Source organism: Apium graveolens, chromosome 3 (genome assembly GCF_009905375.1).
Source record: "Apium graveolens cultivar Ventura chromosome 3, ASM990537v1, whole genome shotgun sequence".
NCBI lineage: Eukaryota > Viridiplantae > Streptophyta > Magnoliopsida > Apiales > Apiaceae > Apium > Apium graveolens.
Genome location: NC_133649.1, coordinates 282,176,835 through 282,184,245, shown reverse-complemented (window position 1 = coordinate 282,184,245; position 7,411 = coordinate 282,176,835).

The window sequence follows — 7,411 nt, the reverse complement described above, 5'->3', positions numbered from 1 at the left end:
TCCTAAAATACATCAATCAGATATCTTTTCTTCCAAGTATTCCATTCTTCACGGAATTCCTTCTTCATGCATATCTCTTCTTATGTTATCTCGATCTTTTTCCTTTAATCAGCTACTGTCCTTATCTGATTGTCCTTCAGCACTTAAGTTCTGATATCTATCTTCTGATGATTATCTCCTGATAATACAAGTACTGATATCCTTAAGTCCTGACTTCCAGTATAAGTACTGATCAACAGTTAAGTACTGATCTATCCTGTTCAGCAAGATCTGAAAGCTAAACATAAAACATATTAGCCATGACATTATCAAATATATCTAACAATCTCCCCCAACTTGTAAATTAACAAAATATACAAGTTTAACAGATATTTGATGATGTCAAAAACATTAAGTACAAATGCATGAGAAATAGACTAGATAACTACAACTTACAGTCCTTAAAGTTTTTACCAATTTCAACTTCTGATAACAACTTCAATCTGTATAAATATCAGAATTTAAGCAGTTGTAGATCTTCGACTTGGCTTCTTCATTTTCTGATCTCTCTGATGTCAGGAGTTGTTCTGAGATAGTTCTTCAACAAACATTTCTCAGCATATCTTAGTTCATCAATCATTCTCCTTTTAACATCCTTAAGCTCTGCAGTATCTTCACCAGTTTGAAAGATTGCAGCTCGAGATCATAATCTTTGCTTTTCTCAAATCCTGATCTAGTCTTATGACATAAGCTTTGTCAGACTCAAGATTGAATTCAAGTCCCTTAATACCAAGATACGTTCTGATCTGTGCAGTATTAGGCTTCATATCAACAATATCACCATTGTGATCTCTGTACTTTGGAACATATCTGCTGTCAGACTTAACAGAATAAAGCTTTTTCTGTTTCTGAATTTGTCCTTTCAAGAAGTTTGCAGCAAGTCTCTGTTATTCTGTCATCCACTTGAAGTAAGAAAAGTACATGCTCCAATTCTTCAAAATACTTCAAAGGAATGGCATTTTTGTCTTATATGATAAACCCTACCATCTGTCATGAAATACAACATGATGTATTCTTTCAAGTAGGTATGGTAAACCATCTGTACAGATTCCAGTTGATTCAATCCTCTCAGGAGTTGCTCCAATACCTAGTTCACTCAAGGAAGTTGGATCATCGGTAGTGTTGTGTACTCTTCTTTCATCAGCCACTTCCCAATCCGTTTTATCTCTAGCTTCCTTTCCAGTAACTACTCTTGCTTCAAAACCACTTGCAGTAGTCTTCAAAGATTGAGTCTGTTTTGCTTTAGTGAATCCTGGTAGGGATGTCTTTGATCTATTTTCTGATATCAAGTTAACTTGAGCTCTATCAGAGGTTACTTGCTTCTTCTGAATATCAGAACTTATAATTTCTTGACTCTGAACAACTTGAGCCATGTCAGAGGTTGTTTTAAGAACTTTTCTTGAGTCAGGAGCAAGATCATCTTTTTCATCAGCAATTTCTTCTTCCTCAGGAGGGTACATAAGCCTTGATAGGTTCACCAACCTTTTCTTTACCCTTGGATCTTGGATCTATCTGTGGTTGTGATCTAGCCAATGTTGCTTCAGTATGTGTCCTTTCTTTGATCACAATGCCTTTAAGTGTTGGAAGTGACTTTTTACCAGAAGCTTCAGATTTAGATGTGACTTTCTCTGATTTAAGTCTGGCTTCTTCTTCCTTTAAACTTTCCAAGTCCATTCCTGGATTTTCTTGAAAAAATAACTGTCTTGACATTTCCTCATCAAGATCTAGAAGTTCATCAGAACTTATCCTTTTACCAGCAGCAGAACTTATTCTTTCCCAGTATCAGAACTTGTTCTGTGACTAGCTTGTCTTGATGTAAACCTTCTACCTTGACTATGACCACTACCCATTCCAAAGTTTCCTTGGTCATCTTTTCCATCATCCTTTCCTTGCAGTGTCTTGTTGGTTTTGCATTTGGACTTAATTACCTTCTCCCCCTTTTTGGCATCAGCAGGTAGTAGAAGAGAGAGAAGTAATTCCACTGAGGTCTGGATTTCAGTAAGTTGCGATTGCTGAGAAGCTTGATTTGTCAGAATTTGATCAATCTGAGCTTGTTGTTTCTCTTGAGTTTTCTCAATATAAGCAATCCTGTCAATGGTAGGTTGAAAGAACTTTTTCTTATCAATTTTCCAAACTTGTTCCTGTTTGATAAAGTTCTCCTGAATCTTGTATAGCTCTGCATGAGTAGTTGAATGAAGACCTTGTAGATGTTTAGTACTCAATGCAGTGACTCTAAGCTGGGTTTTAAAATCATCATAATTTAACATTTCATCAGCTTTAGTCAAGTGCTCAGCAAGATGTAAAGCAGTTGGAACACATGAAACTGAGTTCCATTCCTTAGTCCACTCCTGACCTGCAGGAGTTTCACTCCAAGGCACTGGTGCATCCCCGGTAACAAACTTCTTAACCAGTTCAGACTTAGGAAGAGTCTGTTGAGGAGTATGTCCTGAAGGACCTGCTTCATCAGCATCTACAGTTGGAGCAGCTTCACCAGTATCTCCAACATTTGCAGCATCAGAACTTAAAGAATTAGTATCTTCTGATAAGACAACAGTATGAGTAGCAATGGAGGCTTCAGCATCCTCTAATTGCTGATCTGATACTAAGTTCTGATCAACAGCCATATCCTGATGCTCACCTAAAATCTGATCATCAGCATCTTGATGCAGAGAAGGTGTTGTTGATAACTCTGGAGTGTGAACAGCATCAGTAACATGTGTTGTGGAAGGATTATTTGCTGTTGGAGCTTCTAAGAAAAGTATTTCAGGCACAACCAGGTTCTGAATATCAATTTAGCACTTGTGCCTGGATCAACAGGAGACACAGATGGTGAGGGAGCCGTGTCAGATACAGCTTCCTGAGATGGAGTTGATGGAGAAGAAGTGACTGGAGCAAATTCCTTGTCTTGTGAGATCAGAGATTCCTGATCCCCTTCCTTAGCTACTTCCTCTTCATCATCTGAAACTGGCCTTTGTGCCCTCTGTTTCTTGTACTTCCTTGTTGATTTGGATTCCTTGGGAGTTTCAGGAACTATCATTCATCTAAGCCTCTTGAGAAGCCTAGCACCCCAATTGCAGAATCCTTCTGAGAAGTTGCCTTCTCAGCTTCATTTACAACAGGTTCTGAAGAAGGAACCTGTTCCTCAGTATCAGATTCATCTCTCAGTACTGTCCTCCTCCTCTTTTGAGGTGTTTGAGGAATAGTTTTTGTCCTCTTTGGCTTGGAGGATGAGGGTTGAACAGTCTGGGAAGAAGAGAGATAGGATTTGAGATAAGTCCTGAGGGTAGGTTGAGTAGTATGAGTGGTAGGTGCTGAAGATGATGGTTTTTGGTTGTTTGTGGTTGGTTGGACATCAGAGTAAACAGATCTATAAGTATCAGGATCAGCATTGACTAGAATCTGTTTTACAGACGGAGGAATCTGTAATGGTCTAACCACTATTTTCTTTGTATCAGCATTTACCAGATCATTAAAGTATCATTTTGCAACTCTAAAAGGTGGGGTTGAGGAACTGACTAATTGAGGTTCATCAGTACAAAAAGTGTATATAAGTTGACAGAATCTAGCAAAATAGATAACATTTCTATCCTCTGTCATCCTATCCCCAATAGAACCAATTATGCCAGTTGCAAAATCAAAATGAGTTTGATGGATAATAGCATACCCTATGTGCTGACTCAGAATCGGGATAGCATCAAAATTTAAACATTTGTTCCCAAAATCTTTGGTGATGCAGTCAAAGAAGAAACTCCATTCTCTTCTGATATTAGCCCTTTTTAACTGCCCAAGCTTTGCCAAACTCTTTTCATATCCCAAATCAGCCATTAACTCCTGAAGTGCTGATTCCTCTGGAGTTGAAAAAGTACAATTGTCTGGGAGATGTAGAGCTTTGCGTATTGTACTGGAGTGACTGCATAAGATGAATCACCGACTTCAAAAACAATACTGGGAGTGCCATGTTTACCACCATCATCAAAGTGCCCAGTCCGCCAAAACGTCAGAACTTGTTGACTTGAAAAGACTTCAGGCTGAGTTAATGCATACCCAATCTCACTGTGTGCAAGAAGATCTTGCACAAAATGCAATTCAGATGGAGCTTCAGCATGATCAAGAATTGCAGCATAGTTGTTTGGAACAAACTTAGCTCCATCAAAGATTAAATCCTTTGGTGCCATGTGAAAAAAAATTGAGAATTAAGTATGCCTGTTAGGTGTTTGATATAATGTCTGTATGAAAACAACGGAAAAAGTAAAGTGAATGAGAGTAAAAGTAAGAAGAGAGATAAAGTATAAAGAAAATAAAAGATTAAAGAAATCTTCTCTCTGTTGTACTTATACTTTGAAAAAAAATATTACCGTTGGACACCTGTCAGACATGCAGTAATAACGGTCAGTTACTGGGCTCGAGAAAATAGGAATCATTACTTACCCAGTTGCCTTGTTTCAAGGAAAAACCGTTCCATTAATCAAGAGAAACAGTTTTAATTCAAAATTTAAACCATTAGTACTGATTGAATTATTTTTCACTGCATCATTGATATTCTGAAAATACATCACATGAAAATGACCAAGATAAATTAGATGAGTAAGTGCTGAAAATGAATCAGAACTTAATATACAACAAAATATATATGGTCATCAGAACATCAATCAGGATTTATCCACATAAGATGAAATGACTCAGAGACAAAATCTTGAAGTAAAAACAACTTTCATTAATATATCAAGACAATACATTTATGAAATGGAAATTACATCAATACTTATACAAGATTTTCCCTAAGCTCCTAATCCTAACATCAACAGCTTTAGTCCTAGCTAAGAAGCCTGACAAAGCTGAGGATGAAGAAGAACAGGAAGAAGACAAGATTAAGTCATCTTCCTCTTCCTATCTTCGACGAACAAGATGGCGAGTCGTATGATTCGCTCTTGCTGACGGATAGCTTCCCGCCTTTCCTCCTCCAATCGCTCCAGATGGCGATGGTAATCCATCTCGAAGAATAGAAGGTGAGCCAGCACCTCCTGTGGGACAGAGTCCCAGATCTCCTCAGGAATGGCTGTTACATGCCACTCCTGCTGCCACTCGGCACAACTTAGCTCCATAGTGAAGGTTTGGGTGTTCAAAAACATGTTGTATCGAACCATTGTGTTTTTGACAGAAGAAGGAGGATAAGTGTGTGAGAAGAATGTGATGGAAAGACTGATATAAAGTGGTTGCTTATATAGGCAAGAGAATGACAAGAGACGCAAAGATATTTAATGCTGACAGGTAGAATTAATTCTACCTCGTCTCCCTAGACTTTGAAAAAGAATAACAGTCATTGGAAAGAGGAGTCATGGTCTAGACCACACAAGACACAAGAAACAGTGAACTGTTCAAGTACAAATACCATTAATCCTAATCATAGTGACTATTAATCTTCCACTTCAACATATTCTAGTTCGAACTGAGACTGTTATCAAATTTTATTCACAGATAAGCCAAGTAAAGGATTAGACTGAGAAATCAGAACTTAGACCTATACCAGAACTTAACAGTCATCAGAACATAATTCCTTAACTCGAAAAAGGAATGCCCATCTTAGTAAATCCTCATACAAGTTCTGAGTTATGGACGTCAGAACTTAATCATCAGAACGTGTAACTTAGAACTTGTCCTCAGAATTTGTGCAATAATGACACACTGACTGTTTATCTAAAATAACATAGACCACCACAGAAATTTTCATCATTCAGATGGAGTGATTAGTGTGTGCATTAAGCTAAAAACAGACAAAGAGTAAAGTCTGATTCACTTCAGTACATCTGAGAAATAAGGCATAACTAAAATTTTGCTAAAGATCTGTCATTGTCCTGAAACCTACTGATGAATGAGTTCATGCTTGAGTCCACCTCAACTGTTTTGTGCTCATTTTATGCATCTTTTGAAATTCTATTTTACAGTGGCTTCTCAGTGTAAGTGATTCACGACTGTTTATCAGAATTTATGCTATTATCAGAGTATTTCTCCAGTAATCATAGAGTGTGAAAAGTCACCAAGAAAATATTTTGCTTTTCTAATGCATATTTACTTAATACCAGCAATGAACTTGGGTCGTCCCTTCCACATTTTTACTCTAGATCTCAAAGGAGTACCTGATTTTATTCTTTGATCTTTTTGCTTTTTCTTTTGATAAGTGAGGTTTATCAGCAATTAGTACATTCAACAGTTTTACTAGTATCAGAACTTAACAGATGAGTAGCATTATTCTAGTTTGTGACTTAGTAATAAGATATACAAAGTAAACTTAACTAAGCTCAATTATCAGAATTTGCTAGTGTCATAAGATTTCCACTGAAATAATTACTTCTTCCATGGAATCATTTGTTTATTGAAGACTACTAGGTCAGTTATCTAGCACAGTTATCCTCATAGGATTGATTAGGTACTAGAACAAACATATCACTTATCAGAGTTTAGAAACATATATCAGACAACAGTCAGTACTTAAAGACATTTATCAATTAAGCACAGAATATACAATGAGATTAATTCTGTAAATACTGAGCATAAAGTCTGATAACACAGAACAAGTCTAAGCAGATTTAGAGAAAGAACCTGTAATAACCCCAAAATTTTCAACTTTTTGTAACCCTTGTGAATAGTGTTTTAGCTGAATGAAGAAACTTTTCACGCCACACTATGTAGGGGTTCTGTTATGGATATTCTGGGATATTATTAGTACTCTATGAAGTATATAAGTGTATATAAAGATCGTCAGAATCCAATTCCGAACACTTTGGTTTTTCCCGGAAATCCACAAGATACGGAGAGAATTGAGTATAAGGTAACAGGATAAAAAGGATTTAAATTAAAGGATTAAAATAGAGGATCATAAAAAGGAATATAATGTATTGAGAAAGGTTAAGGGAACCTAAGTAATAAGATCCCGGGTATGATCCTTCAAATGATAAACGAGAACGAAAGTTAAGTGAACCGTATAACAGATCAGCGGTCATTAGGCAAACGATTAGGAAGTTAATCAAAGGGATTAGTGGGAATGATGTCATCCAACCAATAGAAAGAGGACAAGGAAGGGAGGATGACATCATAAGGATGACATAAGCATGACATGGGAAGGAAGGAGGTGTGGTTGAATGAGAACCACACAAATTCAAGGGCAAGAAGGTAATTGACTAAAGCAAGCACAAAAACCAATCAACCAAGCCAAGTAAAATCATTTTCATCAAAAATCAAAAGCAACCAAGGCTTTGTTCTTGAAGCTCTCGGCTTTTCACTATTCAAAAGGCAAGAAAAATTCAAAATCAAAGATCCAAGCTTCCTAAATTGGTAAGATAATTCCCTAATCATCTTCATGCTTAGTTAGGACTAT